This window comes from Capricornis sumatraensis, chromosome 1 (genome assembly GCF_032405125.1).
Source record: "Capricornis sumatraensis isolate serow.1 chromosome 1, serow.2, whole genome shotgun sequence".
Taxonomy (NCBI): Eukaryota; Metazoa; Chordata; class Mammalia; order Artiodactyla; family Bovidae; genus Capricornis; species Capricornis sumatraensis.
In genome coordinates this window covers 141983215-142008455 of record NC_091069.1, presented here as the reverse complement: position 1 = coordinate 142008455, position 25241 = coordinate 141983215, and the positions used below count along the sequence as shown (strand labels likewise).

At 37.9% G+C, this 25241-nt stretch overlaps 1 pseudogene; it reads left to right on the top strand.

Annotated features, from left to right (window-relative positions):
- The first annotated feature begins 233 nt into the window (after positions 1-233).
- LOC138076007 (small ribosomal subunit protein uS2-like) overlaps positions 234-25241 on the top strand; it is a 41428-nt pseudogene continuing 16420 nt past the window's right edge.

Genomic DNA, 25241 nt, shown 5'->3' with positions numbered 1-25241 from the left:
AACCCACTCCAGTGTTTTTGTCTGGAGAATCCCAGGGATGGGGGAGCCTGGAGGGCTGCTGTCTATGGGGTCGCACAGAGTCAGACACGACTGAAGCGACTTAGCAGTATGATGCAGAGCATGAGGAAGTCTGAATGTGGGAGTTGGAATCTATGGGGGTTGGGTAGTCCCTGAGGGAGCAATACCTTGAAACTTGCCCCTTGGGGCACCAGCACACAAAGTGTGAGGCATGGATGCAGGGCAGGTGTCCCCAGGAGGACAAGGACAAGCAACAACAGTGTGACAGACCAAATGCATGGAAAGAGCTCAAAGAGAGAAGCAGTCTCAGAAGAAATGTAGCACTCTGTCCAGAACGTGCAGCTGCAGAAAAGAGAGAGTGTAAAAGCAAAGGGCAGAGAAGAGAATGAAAGTGCAGAAAGAGGCAAGACAGCTTACCTGGATTCCCCCCGCAAACCACAGGACCCTTGTAGGACCCCACCTAGATACTGAGTAAATACAGTGGTTCTCAATTCTCTGGGGACACATACACAGATCCAAGAGAAAAGCAGAATGACATGCTGATGGAGTCACCTACTGCTGGACCATATTTATGGACACTTTTTGTGAAGTTGGCTTACTGTTCAAAGCTAAACTCATACTTGTCTGATATGCTTATAGTTCTATGTCAGGTTAATTTTAACTATTCATTAAAATCAGTTAATGGTTTGTCTTTAGTTTTGTCGCTTTTAAGCAAATCCTGTTTGTTTTATAAATTCAAATAAAATACTTTACAAAAAGTATGTTTAATAAGGCATGTTTCCTCACTAGTATCCTTGGCATTAAAAAGTAATTGTTGGATTTGTTTTCAGTGTGACTGAATGTGAAATAACAAAGGTGTGCACATAACAAGCAGGCTGGAATATCTGAAACTTCTCAAGGGATGCACTTTAAGGTGGAACTGCTCAATGTTACTGAAAGCTCTGTGAACAAAATACTATTCTAGTACATTCATCTCATGGTATTAAATTGTCTAGGGAAGACACTTGTTTTGATTATTGCAGATTTCATTATAATGATTCATCACATCATTAACACAGTAAAAGAAATATCCCTTTAAAACGTATTTATTGTGAAGTCTGTTTTTGAGAGAATATTATTTGTGATATCACCAAGTCCTATTTATGGGGAACATTTTTCTTCATACCTGAAAAAGTACTGACAACTAGTTTGCTTTTACCTTGTGGACCATTAAATCATATGATTGATTATGTTTCCCACTTTGTGTGGCTTCTAGAGAGATTTTAGAGGCAAAATTGTGGCCCATCTAGATCAAATTCACTGGATCTTATTACATGTATTTCATGTACTAGGCTAATCACTGGTTTCACTTTCTTGACCCTCATTTTTTTATTTTTCCTTTCCTCCAGTTTCCTCTAATTAAAAAAAAAAAAAGTTTGCAGCTCTAATTCTTCTTGGACTTGGTGGATGCCCAGATGTGTTTACTAAAGCCTGGGTAGCTCCTAGCATCCTACCTGCAGGCCTCCTGGTTAGAGGAAGGTCGGGATTAGCAGTTCAATAAAGGTAAGTTACCCAAGCTTTGAAAGAGATCCAACCAGTTATTCCTAAAGGAAATCAGTCCCGAATATTCACTGGAAGGACTGATGCTGAGGTTGAAACTCCAATACTTTGGCCACTTGATGCAAAGAACTGACTCTTTGGAAAAGACCCTGATGCTGGGAAAGATTGATGGTGGGAGGAGAAGGGGACGACAAAAGATAAGACGGTTGGATGGCATCACTGATGTGATGGACATTAGTTTGAGTAGGCTCTGGGAGGTGGTGATGGACAGGGAAGCCTAGCATGCTGCAGTCCATGGGGGTCAGAAAGAGTTGGACACGACTGAGTGACTGATGGAGAGGGAAATGGCAACCCGCTCCAGTACTCTTGCCAGGAAAATCCCATGGACAGAGGAGCCTGGTAGGCTACAGTCCATGGGGTCTCAAAGAGTCAGACATGACTTCACTTTCACTTTTCACGTTCATGCATTGGAGGAGGAAATGGCAACCACTCCAGTTTCTTGCCTGGAGTATCCCAGGGATGGAGGAGCCTGGTGGGCTGCCTACTATGGGGTCACACAGATTTGGACGTGACTGAAATGACTTAGCAGCAGCAGCAGCAGAGCGACTAAACTGAGCTGAACCAAGCTTTCTAGTTCTCACTGATGACCAGTTCTTTCTATTCTTTCCACTCCCCCCCTCCCCCATACCTTACTTCTGTGGCTTTTTTGTTAGCTTACTATTTTACTTGACTTTTTGGAGAAGACTTTTTGCTCTCTGATTACTCAGAAATGATTGTACTTCTTTCTGAAGTGAAATGTTTTTGTATTTTGATTAGAGGTCTCCTTGATTTCATAAGCCATTGCTTATAAAAGATTTATGAAACGATTAATGCTGTTGTGCCCTCTCCTCACATTATATTTAACCAAATACATAAAAAGAAGTGTCTTTGATCAAACTTCATCATTTAAGTTTGCCTAAATAAATGAGAATTTGACTTCTGCCTTAAGCTGAGAAAAGGAAACACTTCCAGAACTTATAAAACAGGTGGCTGGGGGAAAATATGGTAATGTATTAAAGCAAAATCTAGTAAATGACAGAGCAAAGTCAATTAATAATGCTGAGTTTATGTACAAAAGAGTTCAGCAGAAAGAAATTTTTACTTAAAGGTTAAACTGAATGATAGAACTACTCTGAGAATAAAAAGTAGGTGGTTTAAAAACAACAACAAAACAAAATCCCAGTTTTACCTTACAGAATACCTTTAGGATACCAAGAATGCACATGCATGTATGCTTTCAGTACTGGGCCAACCCCCAAACCTGAGCTTCTTATTTCTACCTGTATGATTCTTTCAGTACTAAAATGTGCCTAATACTCAGAGGGTGGATGGCAGGTGAGGCAGCAGCAGCGGATGTAGCAAGGAAGTCTGATAAAGTGATTTTTGAACAGAAACCTGGACCAAAACTTGGGCTTTGCAGAAAAAGAACATCCCAAACAGAGAGCACATCACTGCAAAAGCACTACCAGCCCTTCAGTAACCGCTCAGCACACAGTTGGTTTTCTTCTGTAGTATCATGTATGGCCATGTAGGTGATAAGAGAAAAACCTGTAAGAAACCTTGTACTCACACATTTGTATAGATCTCCAGTCTTAAAATTACAGCCAGATTTGTTTTAAAAATTAACTGAAGATAATTCATTACTCATGATGCCTTATCTCTCTAATCAGCTTTTGTAGGTCTTCCATTTCTAAACATATAAAGGGATAACATAATTTATAAGAAAACGGAGCCACAGGAAAGAAGGAAAATGATAGCACTTTGTGATATTCATAACAGAATGTTTCTAGTTGCAAATTCTGAATAATATCTCAAAAGTAACTTTCAACTAACATTTCATGAATATCAACTCTTTCAGATGATCCTGGAGGGCAGAGCCAGGTCTCCCTTACAACGCAGTGCAGTGACCGTGAAGCTGCAGAACTGTGTCCCTCCACATATGTTACAGAATGATTTAAAATGCAATTAAGTAATTCCAGAATTTGTTACTACAGCTCATCTGGCTCTTCCATCCTTATTTAAGCTGAACCAGGATAACAGGATTAACTGCAGGGGGCAATGCGCATATGATGGATTGTGCAGTGCATGCCTGGGGGTAGAAAGAGGAAACCAAGCAACAGTATCCTTGTGTCACAACTTGCTGACTCTCTATGTTTTCAGAAAGTCTGGTGGCCCTGTCTCTTTCAGACCTGAGGCACAGGGGCCCCCATATTTCTACAAATCAGATAGCCATCTGTCAGACTGAGTTGAATCAGATTTCCATGATGTGGAAAAAAGGCTCAAGAGTATTGTAGATAAAGCCATCAAAATTATGTTCCACCTGTGGCCATAGCCAAGCAAAACCTGCCAATTTTATCCCATGGCAGATCCAGTGACAGCTCTCATCACTTGGCTTTGCTTGCTTCGTTCTGCCTTTCTAAATTTCACTCCAAGCTGAATTTTCTTCAAGACAATATAGGCTTGAACAGCAGGTGAATCCAAATGATGAGAAATTCACTGAAAAAAAATCTGAGCCTATTTTCACATGCATAATTCACATTTGTAATGGTTTTGTTCAGGTGGCTTATTGAATTCTTTTAAATACAGTAGGGTTTTTGTGTGTGCATCCCTTGACAAAATGGATTTATCTTATACTGTATAAATACTCAGGATAAACTATCAAAAATTGTCTCAAACTGACCAAAATGATTTCTTTTTTTTTTAAAAATGATTTCTATAGTATATAAAATTAAGTATAAGGAAGAATATAAAATTTAAAATTTGTGGCCTTTGTCCTTTAAATTTTACCTTTCTGGAGTAGATTTAGAGTCCTTGATATATATTAATAATAAGAGAAAAGCAAAGAAAATTTAATGTAGTTGTTTTGTAACACTTTAGGAGTTATTAGGAGTCCATAACTCTAAAGGTGGAAAATAAAATTAATTTAAATATGGAATTCTTTCTCCAAATGCAAGTATGTTATTATATATATGCATATATATATATGATTTACACACATGTACTTGTTACATGTCAAACCAACTTCACACACACACATATACACATATATGCATATACACACACCTGTATACACATATATATTATATACATAGGTATAGGTTTATGTGTGTGTATGTATGGTTGATTTGGTTTGGCAAGTAAAAAGGAGACAAATAACCTAATAATATTTCATTCTGATTCTGTCTTTAACACCAAGCTTGCTATTGACTTGTTCTAACTTCCCAAGCCTTACTTTACTATTTTGTAAATAAGAACTAAAGAAATGGAGAAGATTCAGTGATTTTCCAGATGGTGCTGTGGTGAAGAATTAGCCTGTCAGTGCAGGAGACACTGGTCCCATCACTGGTTGGGAAGATCCTCTGGAGAAGGAAATGGCAACCAGCTCCAATATTCTTGCCTGGAAAATTCCATGGACAGAGGAGCCTGGCAGGCTACAGTCCATGGGGTCACAAAGAATCGGACACAACTGGGTGAGTAAAATGCAACGGCTGACAAATACAGATGGGATATATTTTTTACAGGCTATACTATTATACCTGAAGTGTCTGTTGATTATTCTACCGCTATAAAGCTGCATGTTAAAACTCCAAAGTTGAAAATCCAAATTTCATTATTTGTTATCTTCAGGTAAGCTTCAGCTCCCTAATACCGACAGATGTCATTTTAAACTCTGCTGGAACAAGGAAGAAAATAAGTAAACACATTCAGAGATACAGATCTTACTGAACTTAAAAGAATTTCAGGCAAGAGGCCAACTTGGGATTTGGATTGGAACTGACAGTATGTCCAGATAATGTTATTAACTAACATTTATTGAGTGCTTACTATGTGCCAGATACTGTTCTAAATGCCATAGCATGCTAGCTCATTTAATCCACTTAAAAATGACTATCCTAATTTTACAAATGAAAACTATGCCTTAGTGTGGTTAGGTAACCCAACTAAATTTGCCTGGATTTAGAATCAGGGAGTCTGGTATGAGTATTCCCAGGCTAATAACAGTCATCAGCTAAGTCATTTCATCTCTCTAAGCTTCAGGTTTTTCATCTGTGAAATGGAAGTAAACCAAAGTTCTTCTTTCCTAAGGTTTAAATGAGATAATAAGAATTTAGTATTCTAGGGATTAAATGAGACAATACTTAAAACCACTTAGCACAAGGGAAATAGTTTGATAATTGCCTAACGTGCACTTATCATATGACCCAATGGTTCCATTTTATTTATCAAAGAGAAATGAAACCATATATTATCACAAAGACCTTACCTAAATCAAGTGTTTTATTCATAATTATAAAAACTGGAAGCGACCCTAAAGTAATTCAGTAGGTGAATGGAAAACCTGTGGTGTTATAGAATATTTCTCATCAGAAAAAGGAACAAAATATTAATACATGCAACAATATAGATTACTCTCAGAGTCATTATGCTAAAGCAAAGAGTTTACACACAAAAGGCTAATGATATATAAGTTGCAACTCCATTTATATGAAATCCTGGAAAATTATAAATCAACAGGTACAGAAATCAGATGGTCACTGCTATCTAGTGTCTAGAGGTAGGGTTTTGGGGAGAGAATTGATTACAAATGGGGACAAGTGAATTATTTGGCGTGAATGAACAATTCTATAATTTTAGTGGTGTTGCATGACTATATACATTTGTCAAAACTCAGAACTTTTCATCCAAACAGGTTGAATATTACTCAACATAGATTAAACCTCAAACAAGCATTTTACCAAAAAATGTTTTTAAAAAAGAATATTTAGCAAAGTTCCTAGTATATGTGTGTATGTGCACAGTTGGGTCCAACTCTTTGTGACCCCATGGGCTGTAGCCTACAAGGCTCCTCTGTCCATGAAATGTTCCAGGCAGGAATGCTGGAGTGGGTTGCCATTTCCTTCTCCTCCTAGAATATAGTAATGATAAAATATTATATATGATTACAGCCACAATGCAATGTGGCTTGCTTGCTCCTTGGGAAAAAAGCTATGACAAACCTAGATAGCATATTAAAAAGCAGAGATGTGAGAGTTGGACTGTTAAGAGGGCTGAGCACCAAATAATTGATGTTTTCAAATCATGATACTGGAGAAGACTCTTAAGAGTCCTGTGGACAGCAAAGAGATCAAGTCAGTCAACCCTAAAGCAAATCAACCCTGAATATACATTGGAAGGCATATTCATTGGAGTGATGCTAAAGCTGAAGCTCCAATACTTTGGCCACCTTATGCAAAGAGCTGACTCATTAGAAAAGACCCTGATTCTGGGAAAGAGTGAGGGGAGGAGGAGAAGGGAGTGACAGAGGATGAGATGGTTGGATGGGGCCACTGACTCAATGGACATAAGTTTGGGTGGACTCTGAGAGATGGTGAAGGATAGGGAAACCCGGCATGCTGCAGTCTATCGGGTTGCAAAGAGTCAGACATGACTTTAGGCTATTGAATAATAGCTTATTTGTCTTTCATATTTGATCTTTCTTTTTTAAACATAATATACAATGGCTGAGTCTAAATTAGAATAAAACTGCTTTATTAAATGGATGGCTATTAAAGAGTAATGCTCTCTAAGGCACTTAATACATTACGCTGAAAACAACAACTCTAAATTTATTCTTGACTTGATTTCTTGTGAGTTTGGGGCTTCCTCTCAGAAGTCTTCACCTTACTGAATAGTCTTAATGGCATAACTTTTATCTTCAAATGATAAAGATGACTGCTTCCTCAAACTACATACATACCACATTGAAATCGTTTAGAATATCCATCTCAATAATGTTCAGATGAAATACAGTTCTCTGTATTCTCACCTGCCAATGAGGTATTTTATGATGAATTCTCTTATCTTCCATACCTCCTATATCAGTCACGGGTTTGGGGATACCACTGAGAGAGCTGCTGTAATTTGGGGTTCACAATTTACTTTGCCAACAAAGGTCTGTCTAGTCAAAGCAATGGTTTTTCCAATAATCATGTATGGATGTGAGAGTTGGATTATAAAGAAAGCTGAGCACCAAAGAATTGATGCTTTTGAACTGTGGTATTGGAGAAGACTCTTGAGAGTCCCTTGGACAACAAGGAGATCCAACCAGTCCATCCTAAAGGAAATCAGTCCTGAATATTCATTGGAAGGACTGAAGCTGAAGCTGAAACTCCAATATTTTGACCACCTGATGTGAAGAACTGACTCATTGAAAAAGACCCTGATGCTGGGAAGGCTTGAAAGTGGGAGGAGAAGGGGGCAACAGAGGATGAGATGGTTGGATGACATCACAACTCAAAGGACATGAGTTTGAGCAAACTCTGGGAGTTGGTGATGGACAATGAGGGCTGACATGCTTCAGTCCATGGGGTCACAAACAGTCAGACATGACTGAGCAACTGAACTGAACTGAATTTGACAAAATCATAAGCACTGGTTAGGTCTGAAGGACAAAGGGGATAGGTGGCTCTTGGAATTCAGGGAGGACAGTATAAGGAGGAAGCAGCCTGATTGGAGATCTTTGGAGGAATTCCATGGCCAAACCACAGTGACCTAATAGGAACGGGAAGTGAAAGTGAAAGTATTAGTTGCTCAGTCATGTCTGATTCTTTGCAACCCTATGGACTGAAGCCTTCCAGGCTCCTCTGTCCATGGAATTCTCCAGGCAAGAATACTGGAGTGGGATGCCATTCCTTTCTCCAGGGACTCTTCCCAACCTAGGGATTGAACCCATGTCTCCTACACAGTACCAGAGTCTTCTCCATCTGAACCATCACACAAGCCCAATTAGGGAATAAATATCTGACCTCACTCTCCTTCTCTTCAAAGTCTGCAGGTGACTTACACTGCCAGAGGAAGGAGAATGTGTTGGTGGAATCTATAAAGACGTTGAGGTTGTCAGGCTTCCAAGTTGCTCAGGGGTAAAGAATCTGCCTGCCAATGCAGGAGACACAGGTTTTATCCCTGTGTCAGGAATATCTCCGGGAGGAGAAAATGGCAACCCACTACATATACTTGCCTGGGGAATCTCATGAACAGAAGAACCTGGCAGGCTATAGTTCATGTAGTTCCTGAGGCTGAAAAAGAGTCAGACACGACTGAACGACTAAGCATGCACACATAGAAGCTGTCACCACAGACACAGGGTGAATCCAAGTGGAGAATGGATCTGGAGGGGTTACTAGAAGATGGCCAGCACGTTGCCCTAAAAATATTCAGAACCACGAAATTTCTCTTCCAAGTATTTTCTGTTTTGCAGATTAATTTCCCATTCTCTTTTGTTTGTTTTGCACATTTTCAACACTTCTCACTCTCCTCATTATTTACCTTGCTCTTGTCAGATCCCTTTGTCAGTCTGAAAGTGCAGGCAGGGACCTGGCTCTGTCTATGGCCATCCCACCCTGAATGTGCCCGATCTTGTCTGAAAATGCAAGTGGCTGTCTTTTCATGTTGACCTAATTCAGGGTCTTTCAGTTTGGCCAAATGGCCTAAACCAAAGTTCTAGAATGATGCAGGAAGCCAAACTATGGATGGAGCAGATAGGCTGGCCCCTGGAAAGAGAAGGGGGTGAGTAGGACAAAAGAAGTGCAAATTTACAATTTTAAGAGAAACTGGGGCTGTGGGGCAAGTGAGGAGCATTTTGTCATAGAAAAGTGTCTGGGACTTGGAGTAAACTATCTGGGTTTTGTTCTGGGCTCAACAAAGATTAACCATGTGGCTTTGTACAACTTATTTTACCTAGTGGACTTTGGTTTTCTCATTTATGAAAGGAGAACTACCAGAGGCCCTATGTGGGGATAGTACAGAGGCTCAGGTGTGCTTATAAAAGCCAGTGTGCCTGGATTTGAATCCTGGCTTGCGTCCTGACTTTGCCACTTACTAGTTGTGCAAGTTACTTAACTTCTCTAAATTTAAGTTATCATGAAGTATCTATCTAGCTCATAGAAATTATTTAATAAAGATGGATTACTAGTATGCCAGACCTAGAGGTCAGTTACAGTCATATTTAATCCTTCAATTAATTACTAGCAATATAGATTATAAACGATGCTTTCATCAGTATTTAGTCAATTATCCTTAGAGTTTGGGCTATGAACTGTCAATCACTATATTAATAATGTATAGGATATTTCTTTGCTGTCATGTCTGACTCTTTGCGACCCCATGGACTACAGCACGCCAGGCTTCCCTGTCCTTACAAATAGGATAAAATTCTTCAAATATTTATATGCTTAGCAATGGAAATTTTTAATAAAAGGATGGACTTTAATATAAGAAATATTATTTTTAATATTCCAGTTTTGAGTGTCCATTTTGTCCCAATTTTATTAGATCTCCATTAACAGTGAATTTTTTATAATGGCATAAAATATTTCCAAATGATTTGCCATATGTCTCATATGTATATATAGTAAAAAAAAGATGCATTTACTACAGTACCTATTTTTCTAATTGAGACTCTAAAGAGCTACATGGACAAAGTCAAAACACGTATTTCTAATCTTCATTTTAGGACTTTGTTTCCCCTCAGAATAAAGGTCTGTGAATATATATGTTATATGTGTGCTTCAGTCATGTCCAGCTCTTTGTGATCCCATGGACTGTAGCCTGCCAGGGTCCTCTGTCCCTGGGATTTTCCAGACAGAAAAAATTGGACTGGGTAGCCATTTGCTACCCGCTGTAATTAATTATTGTTAGTTAATTAACCCAATGTAGTTAATTATTAATCACTAAAATATTTAAATTACTATTATATAAATTAATTTTAAGTGACAAATTTGTTGAACTATTTCTAAATTAAATAATGAATTAGATTGTATTTCATTGAGTTTGCTATGATTGGTTTAATTAATTATATCAGAATGGAAACAATCCAACACATTTATCAGGAAGCATGAATAAAATATTTCTAAGTTTCTCTTTTTACAAAGGAAAATAACTCTTTCCTGGATATCTTCTCCTTATATTTATCTTCAGCTATTTAGGGAGTCCAACAAGATCTTCTTTACATATACCCTTTCATGAGATTGTAAGGGATGCAAAATTAGTCCATTTAGAATAACAATTTGTGGTATTGTTATTGATTGGTTGGCAGTATCTGTTGCTGTTGTCTTCCAGTTAAGTTTAACAATGGGAAGAATCAATACAACAAGATAAATTCCATAATTGTCACCTACTAATTTATGGAGAAAACTTTTTTGTAAAGTCTGACTTCAAAAGAAAATTATAAATTTTTCCTGAATAACACTATATAGCAACATTATTTAATGAGATATATCTATAAATATCTAGAAATTTTATTAACAATAATAACTAGTAATTAAGTTAAACAATAATTAGCAATAATTAATAATTAAGTTAACTTAATTTTATTAACAATAAATTAACAAGTTTGTTTTATTAGTTCCTCTGTTAGCACTCTAGACATTAAAGTTCATTTTTTGAAGTTATGATATTAATTTTAAAGACTTTTAATATGGCATTTATAAATATCAATACTGTTTCCTTTGCATAGGAAATGAATATGCATGTGTTTTTTGAAATAGACACTAAAGATTCATTAATTTCATTAGTTTCTTTAAATGACTACAGATGATCCACACCTGTTTTGTATTTTCTGAAACAAATTCCAAGAACAAAACAATAAAACAGCCTTTAGAAAACATTTTGTCTTCTGGGAACAGAAAAAAAATGCAACTTCACATGAAGGATTGTTAGATCATATATGTTAGAAAATTATTTTTAAAATAAACTTTTATTGCATGCTGTCATGGAGTTAGATTGCAATTTCATTTGTCATAGTGTTATAACTTTGTTAATTTTGAGGAAGAAATTTGTTTTTAAGCCAGTGTATCCAAACTGAAAATAAAAGTTAAAAAATAAATATTCACTCCATTTTTCATTTATTCATTCAATAGGCATTTTGTGAGTATCGATTAGAGGGCAAGTATTGTGTTAGACACTAAGGTGAGGGGATGAATGGCTCCTTTCTTGAGGTGTCTACAGTCTGGTGGAGGAGACAAAAATTATGACAAAATTATGAACAGGATATTAGGAGCCGCTAAGGATGAGTGTCCATCTCAAGCAAAGGAGTGGAGAACAGAACTGAATCTTGAAGGATAAATAGTATTGTGTAATCAGAGAAATGAAATTTAGTACTCCAGGAACTCAGAATAATTTTTTTTTCTACTGAAATACCTTGTAGCACTCCTTAATCTGAATGCTGAATTTTAGCAACTGGTGAATGGTATCAGATCTGTTTTCTTGAACTCTGCCTTAAAGCTTAAGGACATTTAACCCTGTCATCCAAGATGGCTGAGTGTGTTAAAAAAAAAAAAAAAGTCAATTTAATTGCAGTATATTATGAACATTTAACATAGGATTCCTATGAATCTTATATATCCTAGTGACTTCTCAGTTTATCTGTATTCAAAATACCTGGTTTTTTTTTTAAAATACAAATAGTATAGAAAACGATGCTAAAAGCAAGTACAGTTGACCCTCAAACAATGCAGGGTTTATGGGTTGACCCTCAAACAATGCAGATTTTCAACTGAAATGCAGGTTTCCAACCCTCCAATCAGTTGAAAATCTGAGTATAATTTATAATTGACCCACCTTACACACCGTTCCTTAGTATCCACAGTTTCATAGTCACAGATTTAACTAACCATGGACCAGTATAGTACTGTGGTATTTACTACTGAAAAATATCCTTATATAAGTGGACCCATGGAGTTCAAACCCATGTTATTCAAGGATCAATTCTAATGTAAAAGTAGCAGTTTAACATAAATATTAAAACAAATAATTAATATAAAATTAGTATGTCAGTATATCAAGCTTTCCCCCATTAAGTCTTTTAAAACATTAGAGATTTGCTTTTTGGGGAAAAAAATTTTCCCCAAATATAATAATAACACATTTAAAATATGGTGCATATTGATAATTAAAAATAAAATGATCTTTAATAAAATATTTTATTAATATTACCTAGAAATTACAAGTTGCAAATATAGTGTCTATTAGATATTTAATTCAACATCTTAAGTATTGAAAGAAAATAATAATGTGCTAAAAGAAATAGGACATACTATATTCACTTGAAAAATTCGACCCACTAAGAAATATTGAAAGCAGTCCCTGATATCCAGAAACTGGCCTGACATGAGCAACAAGGCCCCAGTGTCTTAAAAGCTGGCCTGGCGCTTACAGCTAGGCCATTCTGTTCTTCTGGACACAGACTCAAAGAATACCAAGATCAGGTGAGGTCACTCTGAGACCATGATAAAATGAGACAAAAGCAAGGCCATTGCACAATTTTGTCTAGGTGCCAACAGAAAACAAGGTCATTGTGTAAACCATGAAATACCAATCATCTTCTCATGATTAACTTGAGTGACTGCTGATTCTTCACTAGTTACAGCTTGATCCTCACCCTAGTCTTTTCTTCTTTTTATAGGTAGAATTTTTTGAGATAGCCAATCATAGATTTGCACTCACTTTCTGACAGCATCTGTAAGTGAAGGAAAGTGAAAGTCACTCAGTTGTGTCTAACTCTTTGTAACCCCATTGGAATTCTCCAGGTCAGAATACTGGAGTAGGTAGCCTTGCCCTTCTCCAGGGGATCTTCCCAACCCAGGGATCAAACCCAAGTCTCCTGCATTGCAGGCAGATTCTTTACCAGCTGAGCCATGAAGGAAGCCCTCGTGGATTCTGACAGCATCTAGACTTGGGTAAATGCTCCCTTCCTTAAGCCCTCCTGAAAGTCATCCAACCAAAGCTCAAACTAGAAATAGCTATTTCTAAAACTCTCTTGCAGATACTACAGCTTTCCAAGATGTGTGTTCTTCCATGCTATGGTGTAAAACAAACCCAACTTATTCAACTCCAGGTATTTTCTAGCAGTCCTTGGCTGTAGGAAATTAATACTAACCAAAACCCTGCCCTAGATTTAGATTCTATATTGCAGGATAACACAACCACATTACTAGTAACTGATGCTGTGTCTTAGCACAGGTCTTCACAGCAGATCTTATATTTAAGAGCATTCACTTTGTATCCATATTCCCTAAAGTCAAATTGTAGCTCTGTCATTCACTAGCTATGTGGTTCTTAGTAAATACTTAATCTCTGAGCCTCTCTCTATTGATATATCTGTAAAGTGGGGAAATAATCATACTTTTTTTTATAGGTTTTTATGAAAGTAACAGCTCTTTGGAACATTGTTAATGCTAAATAAATGGTAGCAATCATCATTTAAAATTATCAATACTCAAAAAGGAGGAAACTTTTTACCTAAAATATGAATATTTCAGTAATGGGAATAGTCTGAAACCTGATTTATGAAACATATTTTTGTGAACGTACTGTCATAAAGATGAAACTCAATATATTGATCTTTTGGTACTAGTAGAGTAACCTGACACATTCAATGAATAGATATTCTATACCAGTTTAGGCCCTGAGTCTATAAATTTTTTAAGTTCAATTTTTTCTTTTTACGTAGAGGTTCTCTCTGAATTTTTATATAAAGTCTTAGTTTGAGGTCTGGTAACTGATCTTCAAAGATGGCTCCTCAGTGAGGCATGCCTCCTGATGTATCCAGGCCCTTGGGTGGTCCCTTCCTCTTGAACTTAAGTTGACACTGTAACTTACTTTTGAACCCTAGAATATAACAGAAGAGATGCCATATGACTCCTGAATCTGGGTCACAGGAAACTTGTGTCTTATTGCCTAGGTATTGTGGGACACTTGCTCTTTGGACACTGCATCTTGAAACCAAGCTACCATGCCATGGGAAGCCCATGGCACATGAAGAGGTAGATTTAAGATGTTAAAGTTTATAACACCAGCTACACTTAGAGCCAACAAGCTTCATCAACTGTCAGGCACATGAGTGAACCCTTGTGGCTATACAGTCCTGTCGAGTCTTCAGATGAGTATATCTCCTGCTGATATCTTACTGCAAGGGTACAGAAGACTTCATCTGAGACCACTCTGTGAGCTCAGTCAAGCCCCAGATTCATTAGGATAATAACAAAATGTAATTTCAAGATATTAAGTTTTGGGTATTTATTACATAGCAATAAATAACTGAAAAAAGTGTGTGGTTTTAACAGTTTGTGTCCATTTGAATATTTGAATAGACTGACTGAAGGAAAATTTTTGCTAGCCAACATATTTTTGATGTGGTCACTAATTTAATAAAAATAACACAAAGAGTCCAACACCTTTGAACACACTCCATAAGTATTTCCTTCATGGTCAATGTTCAAAGAGTTTCATTCTCATTTCTCTTTTATTCTGATATTTTAAGTTCTGGTATTTATCTTTTCCATATGGCAGAAAAAGAACATATTAGCTGTTGGAGAAAAGGGGAAAGATCTATGACTTAAGCAACACAAGAAGTGGCTTATCATTCTTGATAGCTCTACAAGAAACAGATGTCACTATGGTGACTTCCTGCCAGGGAGTGTGAAAGGAATTCTGGGAAAGCAAATTGGATACCAGCAGAAGTGTGCTAATGAATCATGTGATAAGCCACATGTTAATTGCTAATAAGTGGAACAAATGATTACTTCTGGTGGAATGATAAAATTTGATTGAAATATTTCATGTCTAATAGTCTCAATCAACTTCATGTGTGCCTTCTGGATGCTCCAGGGAAAAAGTTCTTTGCAGATGTTTTTAAATACAACTGAACTTTCCCTGAAACTACCTCCTAAATTGTTGGTCTGATTCACTACCAAATTTTATGAGTCTCATATTGGCATCAGAGATTTCTTAAAGTTACATAGATGGAAATCTGGATAAGAGGCAAAACAATTCTAATGAGCCTGTAAAACCGAAAAATTTAGACAAACATGAATTAGCAAAACAAGATGGAGATATTTAATGGTAGAAATAGATGGAAGAGAAATGTAAAAAATATTTTCAGTAATCATCAAAATAATGGACTCTAGGATTTTTTTTTCCTCTCTCTCTCAAAGGAAAGTTTAGAAATGTGATGATCAGTTCAGTTCAGTTGCTCAGTCGTGTCCAACTCTGCAACCCCATGAATCGCAGCATGCCAGGCCTCCCTGTCCATCACCAACACTCGGAGTTCACTCAAACTCACGTCCATCAAGTCAGTGATGCCATCCAGCCATCTCATCCTCTGTTGTCCACTTCTCCTCCTGCCCCCAATCCCTCCCAGCATCAGAGTCTTTTTCAGTGAGTCAACTCTTCGCATGAGGTGGCCAAAGTACTGGAGTTTCAGCTTTAGCATCATTCCTTCCAAAGAACACCCAGGACTGATGTCCTTTAGAATGGACTGGTTGGATCTCCTTGCAGTCCAAGGGACTCTCAAGAATCTTCTTGGGAGTCAAAAGCATTGATGATGCTTTTGAGTTCAAAAGCATCAATTCTTCAGTGCTCAGCTTTCTTCACAGTCCAACTCTCACATCTATACATGACCACTGCAAAAACCATAGCCTTGACTAGACAGACCTTTGCTGGCAAAGTAATGTCTCTGCTTTATAATATGCTATCTAGGTTGGTCATAACTTTCCTTCCAAGGAGTAAGCGTCTTTTAATTTCGTGGCTGCAGTCACCATCTGCATTGATTTTGGAGCCCCCCCAAATTAAGTCTGACACTGTTTCCCTTGTTTCCCCATCTATTTGCCATGAAGTGATGGGACTAGATGCCATGATCTTAGTTTTCTAAATGTTGAGCTTTAAGCCATCTTTTTCACTCTCCTCAATGTGATGATACATAGATTTTTTTTTTCCCTTAAAAGTGTAATTTAAAAATGTTAAGTCATTTCCCCCATTTTATTTCCTTCATCTTTGTTACATTTATCAAAATTGACAATCTCTCCCTCAGTCACAAATAAGTAGCATTTTGCTTGTGAATCCATCCTTACTACTATTTTTCCAAAATATTCCTCTTCTTTAGTAAATAATGTTGCTTTAATCTGGTTTGGTGGTGCCAGACCATATATTTATTTTATTTTTTTGGATTACCTCTTGGATTCTCTACATCTATGAAGCACTTTCTTGTTTACAAACCCTGAGTATAATTAAGGGAACTATGGGTACTTGCAAAGAATGCAGAAATTCTGGCTTTAATTTCCAGTCATAGGTTCACTCTGCAGTCACACTTGTTATTTACCATGTTTCTGGAATGTTATGTTAGAGGTGATATGTTCTTTTAAAAGAATCTTGGGCTGACGTATCTTATCCACGTGAAAATAACCAAAGTAAGGAAAACAATGGGACTTACTGTTCCCTAAGAGCCACTCGCCCCTGTTCATTCAAATGAATGACAGTTGTTTTTTTATAAGATCTGATGCCAATCACCTCTCTTTCTGGTCTCCTTTCTCCATTCACACTATCTCCTTTCTCCTTTTCAATATTACAGAGTTGAGCTTGACCACCTAGTCCCCATTCCCAGGCCATGGGCCATAAATGATGAGATATGACCCTGTGTCTTCTAGTCTGGTCTGAATTGTTATAATTTCCTGGAGTGAGAAAAATCCAAACCCACACACCGCTGGCAATTTGGCCAAACTTATTGAGGCTGGGTCTTTTTGAGTGTTTCAAGCTACACATGGCCTTAATAATGAAACAATTCCTGGCTTGATCCCTGACTTCAAAGATTAAAGATCCAGTTTTCCTAGGATACATCCCATTCTCAATCTTTTCCCCTTGATTTATGTCCCCAAGTGCCCACTATATTTCTCAAAGCATGTGTTTACACCACTTTGCATTTGGAAATTGTCAAATTTTACAATTTGCAGTCCATCCAACACACTGTTGCTGGAGTTATCTTTATAAAGCACAGATCTTATTTTTTTCTGATAATGGCACTTCTTAACTCAAAGTCCAACTGAATGGTTCTCCCTCTAAACCCTTCACTTGGTCTGTTACAGCATGCCACAGGTGTACCTCAGAGTTGTCTCATTGCAATAGACTCTGATGCTGGGAGGGATTAGGGGCAGGAGAAGAAGGGGACGACAGAGGATGAGATGGCTGGATGGCATCACCGACTCTATGAACGTGAGTTTGGGTGAAATCTGGGAGTCGGTGACGGATAGGGAGGCCTGGCATGCTGTGATTCATGGGGTTGCAAAGAGTCGGACACGACTGAGTAACTGAACTGAACTGAACTGTAGTCAACTGTGTACAGTAGCATTATGTTTAATAAAATAATGAGCATACCTTAATTTTTGAAATGCTTTATTGCTAAAAAAATGCTATCATCTGATAATACAGGATTGCCACAAACCTCCTGTTTGTGTAAAAACTGCAATAACCGTGAAGCTCAATAAAAAGAGCTATGCCTGTATGTTTTCATTATGGTAGATCTTCTCCTTATTGTCCCACATTTAAGAAAAAACAGGCACTATCAATATTATAAGAAAATAGATACATACCTAGAATTACAGTTATGCTAACTATAGGCCACTCTATTCCTCATGATTTAACACACCAGATCCTCAATCATTCCACAGCCAGGCATTTCAGCTTTCCAGTAGCTTTTTTTTCCCTCAAAACAATAATTATGATTGCTAATATTAATGTAGTAACTCATTGCATCCTCACAACAACTCAAGCAATTGATCTTATTATCCCTCAGAGGAAACTGAGGCACAGAGAATCTAGGGAACTGATTAGTCACTGATAATGCCTAGAGAATGTGAAAGTGTGTGAAAGTAAAAATTGCTGTCATGTCTGATTCTTTGTGACCCAGAGGACTGTAGCCCACCAGGCTCCTCTTTCCATGAAATTCTCCAGGCAAGAATGCTGGAATGGGTTGCTGTTCTCTTCTGCAGGGGATCTTCACGACCCAGGGATTGAATCCAGGTCTCCTGAATTTTTGGTGAACTCTTCACCATCTGAGCCACCAAGGAAGCTATGAGAGAGCCAAGATTCAAAGGGGAACAAGGCTGGCTCCAGGGCCCTTTCCTGTTAATGTTACTGAAGGGTTTTTTCATTCATTTACTTCCTAAATTTCCATTCTTTAGGAAGAATAACACAGCATTTGAGAGAAGTCCTGAAGTCAGAATCTCTGGGTTCCAGTTTGGGCTCCACCAGATGGCTGGCTTTGGGTAAGTTATTCAAGTTTTCTAAGATTCCATTTACTTCATTTTCTATGACCCAGTTTTAAGGGTCATTGTGATGGCTAAGTTAAATCATGTAAAGATTTGAGTATATAGTAAGCTCATGATGATTAGTTTCTATTAATATTAAATGCTACCTCTTCCTCAAAGAACTTAAGTTTCCCCATTGTTGTAGCACTTTGTTTTCTTGCTGTGAAGCTTGGAGAATTACTGACTGGAGAAACACTTAAAGACTTCTGATGCAGTTCAGATTTAATATCAACATTTCTAGGGGTGGGACTAGCCATCAGTATTTTTTTTTTTAACTTCCAGATGATTCGAATATGAAGCCACTGTTGTGAAAACTGCCTTAAGATTTTTCTAATATGAAAAATCTTTGTGCATATGTTTCTCTTTCCATAAATTTCAAGGTCCTTGATTGCAAATGCTCCATCAAATTCATCTTTGTTTTTCCAGTGGTAACTAGCACAGTCTTACATAGAGTTGGCACAAACAATTATTTATTCCTTTGAATTAAAACATCCCCCAAATATGCTCACTGTTATAGAATAAAGGATAAGCTCTTTTTTGCCATCACTAAACTGGCCACCTCATGCGAAGAGTTGACTCATTGGAAAAGACTCTGATGCTGGGAGGGATTGGGGGCAGGAGGAGAAGGGGACAACAGAGGATGAGATGGCTGGATGGCATCACTGACTTGATGGACATGAGTCTGGGTGAACTCCGGGAGTTGGTGATAGACAGGGAGGCCTGGGGTGCTGCAACTCATGGGGTCGCAAAGAATCGGACACGACTGAGTGACTGAACTGAACTGAACTGAACTGAACTGAACTGAAAGAACTCAATGTCTGTCTTAATCAAAGATTGGCAGGATTCAGGTAAACAGATTTGGATGGGAAAGTGGCAAGAATGTGGTGATAAAACAAAACACCTCACTTTTAATTTTAAAATAACAAGCTGCAAACTTGATTATGCTTTATAATCATCTGGGAAGATTTTTACCAAAAAAATTGAGACCCTCTGTTTCCCAGGAAATTTCAGTGTTTTATCAAGCTTGAGAAATACTGACTTAGATGGATCATACAGACTCAGGACCTGCCTCCTTCTACCCCAAGGTTGAAAGTCAACCACTGCAGTTTACATTTAAATACCAAGTAATGAAAAGAATAGAGAAGATCCTGTTGTGTAAGTGTACCTGCATATCTAGGAGGAGCATGATAAACATACATGCATGTGCAGACACACAGAATACATTTATCTGTTTTAAGTTACCTTTTACCACAGACAATGAGAACCAGAGGATAGGATCAGTCCATAAGGACAGTATGTCCAAGACATTGTTATTGGTGAGGTCATTCTGTTTTGGTGAAGGAGTCAAGGAGATAGCTTTGCCAAATAACTATCAAATATGCAGAGTCATTTTTAAGGGGAACACTTAAGTTTAACTTACTGTATGATAATCTGGACTGAATCTAGATGATGCTAACTTGCTACCTTAGAATTACCATATCTAGCGTTGTGAAGTACTAGAACCGTTTTTGCCATATTTCAACCACAATTAATTCTCAGATGGGAAGACTTCACATTATGATATTAGCCTATTCAATGCTCTTTAATATTTTAACAAATAATAGGAAATAAAATATTAAGGGTACAATATATTGACACAGTGATAAAGAATCCACCTGCCAGTGCAGGAGACACAAGAGACTCGGGTTTGATCCCTGGATTGGGAGGGTCATCTGGAGAAGTAAATGGCAACCTGCTCCAGTACTCTTGCCTGGAAAATTCCATGGACAGAGGAGCCTGGTGGGCTACAGTCAGTGAGGTCACAAAGAGTTGGACATGATTGAGTGACTGAGCACACACACCAAAAACAAGAATATGAATTCTTGTTCTATGATGTGCAGATTGCTAGCATTTTACATAGTATTTCAAACTGAGATAAAACAGTGCTTGTACCATTATTATATTCTTTTAAATTTTTGTAAACTTTTTTTCAACATGCCACATTATTCGTCCAAATATATTTCAATTTAAGTTAATCTTAAAGCTATTTGTTTTCTCTTTCTTGATAAGAAAAAGAAAAATCATGATAAACAAAACATGTGAATAATGTTATATTTTTAAAAATTAAATTTTTTTCAAATTTTTTCAAAAATATGCCAATAACACATCCCTAATTATTGGTCTTAACATCTTTTTGGTAAAGAGATCAATTAAGATGATATTATTGATGTACATAAGAAATACTTAAAGCCAGATAATACTGATATGTAGTGGGAAATTCTCATCATATCATCCATCTACTATGAACAGATAGAAATGAGTAAGGCATGATTTATAATCAACTTCCCAAAATCAACTGCAGTATTTTAAACAAAAAAAAAGTAAATGAAAAAAATCCATTATTATTTCTTCCTCTGTGTGACCCAAAGAACTTTAATTACACTTTTTAGTCCCTATTCAAAGTTTTTATGTGTTATACTAAGTTATTAAATTATAAACTCCTTAAGAGAACATATATTAATTATTTCTGGATTTTTTGCAGTTCCCAACAGGGTAATTTATACATACAATGTGTTCAATACATATTTTATTGAACTAAAGTGTAAAGCAGTTTTTAAAGGCTGCCACATTCTAACCTTGTATTAAAGCAGTATCAAATTAAAATGTGGTCCATGGATGAGCATCAGTATAGCTGTGAACTTGTTAGAAACACAAATTTTCAAGTCCCACACAAGACCTGCTCTATCAGAATCTCTGTGGTAAACCTATGTTTAACTAGCTGATCTTTTAATCCAGGTGATCTTTATGTCCTCTTAAGTGAGAGGACTGACAGTATATTTCACATCAATTTCTTATGCAAATAGATAATACCTATTAAATCTGCTGATTACCACTAAGCTGGAAATGATAACTAATAGACCCATCATTTTGGAGGGAGGGAGATTAAATTAAAATTTGAAAACTAGAATAATTGTTGTTTCTAATAGAATAATATTAAATATAGATAAGCATAGGCTATTGTATATTAACCATATACTTTTTTAACAGCAACTATTTGAGCAAATTCTGGGAGATAGTAGAGGATAGAGGAGCCTCATGGGCTACAGTCCATGAGGTCACAAAGATTCAAGACGAGACTTAGGTACTGAACAACAACAGCAACAACATTATATCAAATACTATGCCAGATAATGGGATGGATACAAATATATTTCCTGCTTTCAAGGAGGAATATTTAGGCTGAAGAGACACTTATCCACACGAATAACTTAAAGTTCAGTGAAATAAGTGTGTCAGTTGTTTAGTAATTGTCTCCCAGTTCAACACCTACCGCCATATACATCTTCATTAATGTTTGGTCTGGGACACCACAAACCACATTTTTGGATGGGCAGCTGGCTGCCTTTTAACTTCTGAGTGGGATGCTGATGCTGCTGCCGCTAAGTCACGTCAGTCATGTCCGACTCTGTGCGACCTCATAGATGGCAGCCCACCAGGCTCCCCCGTCCCTGGGATTCTCCAGGCAAGAACACTGGAGTGGGCTGCCATTTCCTTCTCCAATGTGTGAAAGTGAAAAGTGAAAGTGAAGTCTCTCAGTCCTGTCCGACTCTTCGTGACCCCATGGACTGTAGCCTACCAGGCTCCTCTGTCCGTCGGATTTCCCAGGCATGAGTACTGGAGTGGCTTGCCGTTGCCTTCTCTGGAGTGGGATGCTAAAGGAAGGCAAAAAAGTTAGAAAAAGAAAAAGGGACTTGCTATTTCCCCGTGTTTCCATTGGCTTTCTACTGTAGTTAGCATCTTTCCAGCTTCACTACTTCACTCTAGTGTTAGTCGCTCCGTCCTGTCTCTTTGTAATTCCATGAACTGTAACCTTCCAGGCTCTTCTGTCCATGGAATTCTCCAGGCAAGAATACTGGAGTGGGTTGCTGTTCTCTTCTCCAGGGGATCTTCCCGAGCCAGGGATCAATCCCAGGTCTCCTGCACTGCAGGCAGATTCTTTACCATCTGAGCCACCAGGGAAGTCCTTACTAAGGTGATGCTGCTGCTGCTGCTAAGTCGCTTCAGCCATGTCCGACTCTGTGCGACCCCATAGACGGCAGCTCACCAGGATCCCCTGTCCCTGGGATTTTCCAGGCAAGAACACTGGAGTTGGCTGCCATTTCCTTCTCCAATGCATGAAAATGAAAAGTGAAAGTGAAGTTTCTCAGTCTTGTCCGACTCTTAGTGACACCATGGACTGCAGCCCACCAGGCTCCTCCATCCATGGGATTTTCCAGGCAAGAGTACTGGAGTGGGGTGCCATTGCCTTCTCCAGATATGAAGGTGATAGTTGGTTCCAATCACACCAGCTGAATTTAGTTTGCAGTTTTTTTGAATACTTTTAGAAGCAGCCTCCTCTGCACCTCTTTAGAAACATCAAAACTTGTGGGCTCATCCCCCTCCACAGAGATCTGAATTCCAGCCACTAACAAAGGTCCATCTAGTCAAGGCTATGATTTTTCCAGTGGTCACGTATGGATGTGAGAGTTGGACCTTGAAGAAAGCTGAGCACCAAAGAATTGATGCGTTTGAACTCTGGTGTTGGAGAAGACTCTTGAGAGTCCCTTGGACTACAAGGAGAGCCAACCACTACATTCTGAAGGAGATCAGCCCTGGGATTTCTTTGGTAGTAATGATGCTGAAGCTGAAACTCCAGTACTTTGGCCACCTCATGCGAAGAGTTGACTCATTGGCAAAGACTCTGATGCTGGGAGGGATTGGGGGCAGGAGGAGAAGGGGACGACCGAGGATGAGATGGCTGGATGGCATCACTGACTCAATGGACTTGAGTTTGAGTGAACTCCGGGAGCTGGTGATGAACAAGGAGGCCTGGGATGTTGCAATTCATGGGGTCGCAAAGAGTCGGACACGACTGAGCGACTGAACTGAACTGAACTGAAAGTCCATTTTCTGGGCTAAGAACCAGCGCCAGCTCAGAGGCCCATCATCAAAGCATCTCAGTTTTAATAATTCCACTGTCTTCTGTTTATTTTCTAGCCCTACTTGTGGTTGCTGTTTCCTGCAGTTGCTCCCACTGCAATAACCTAGTGCTCCATTTTTGCCTTTGTATCTTAATCAACTTTAAATCCATTAACAATTTTTTATATTATCTGTGTTAGAATAACTGGTGAGTTTTCTGTCTCCTCACTGGACATTAACCAATATAATAAATGATAGAAGATAGGGACTGTGGTTAAACAACAACAACAAAAATCCCCGAACTATTTAAGTCATAGAGTATCCTCATAGCAACCAAATTTGTGGCTAGTTGAGAAGAAATAACTTTTCAGGTCTGACCTCATTTTGGAAATGAATTTTAATTTTTTGCCAAATGTAGAAAACTCCTGTATTGGGGAACCATTTATTTGATATTGTTGTATGGTGACAGTCTGTAATTGGAAACGTCATTGAATTAAATGGCAAATTAATTATTGGGGTTCTATGATAATGGTATTTGTATATTAATTTTATTATGCCCTTTTCCAGCAAAACAAGTGTTTCTTGAAATGTGTAGAACATGCAAAAGGAAGTAAGGCAAAGGAGTGCATAAACGGAATGTTTATGTCCCCACATAATTCATAGGTTGAACTTAATCCCTGATAGGATGACATTGGTAGGTGGTGCTTTCGGGAGGTAATTAGGTCTTGAGAGTGGAACCCTCATGAGTGGGATTAGTGCACTCATGAAAGGGAACCCAGGGAGCTCACTCAAACCTTCCACCAAGTGATGACAAAGTAAAAAGAAAGTCATCTTCGAACCAGGAAGTGAATTCTCACCAGATGTTGAATCTGCCAGCACCTTGAACTCTGACTTCCCAGTCCTCAGAACTGTGAGAAATAAGTTTCTTTAAAATATATATATTTATTGAGCTATAGTTGATTTATACTGCTGCGTTAACTTCTGCTGTACAGCAAAGTGACTTAGTCATAGACATATATACAATCTTTATTATGTTCTTTTCCATTATGGTTTATCTCAGGATATTGAATATAGCTCCCTGTGCTATACAGTAGTACCTTGTTGTATACATTTCTATTGTTTATAAGCCACTCAATCTATGGTAATTTGCCAAAGCAGCCTGAATGTACTATGACAGGGAGTAAGATCAGAGTTAGAGGAGGACATTGGAACATGGTACTTGACTGAAGCCTGCGTAGGTGGTCAGGTACTGGAGCAGGGCGGTGTATTAAGAAAGTAATTGTAAAGAACTTGGGCAAATAGGCTGACAAAAAAAATCCCTCCTATCTCTGGACCCTTCAATCCTAGTAATAAGCAAGGTCAGAAACCCTTGCAGCTGAGGTTTGTCCTTGTCTCAGCTTTCATAGGCCATCTTTGAAATGCTCTGTTCCAGAACAGCATGTACACATGGAAAGTGCTTATCTGTGAGATGGTTGCTTTTTCAATCTTGGTTTTTTCTTTTTTTTAAGTTTGCTAAGATAGTTGCAATAAATTTGAACTTTATGTTATATTGGAACATGATACAAAATTCTATTGACATTTCCAATAAAAATA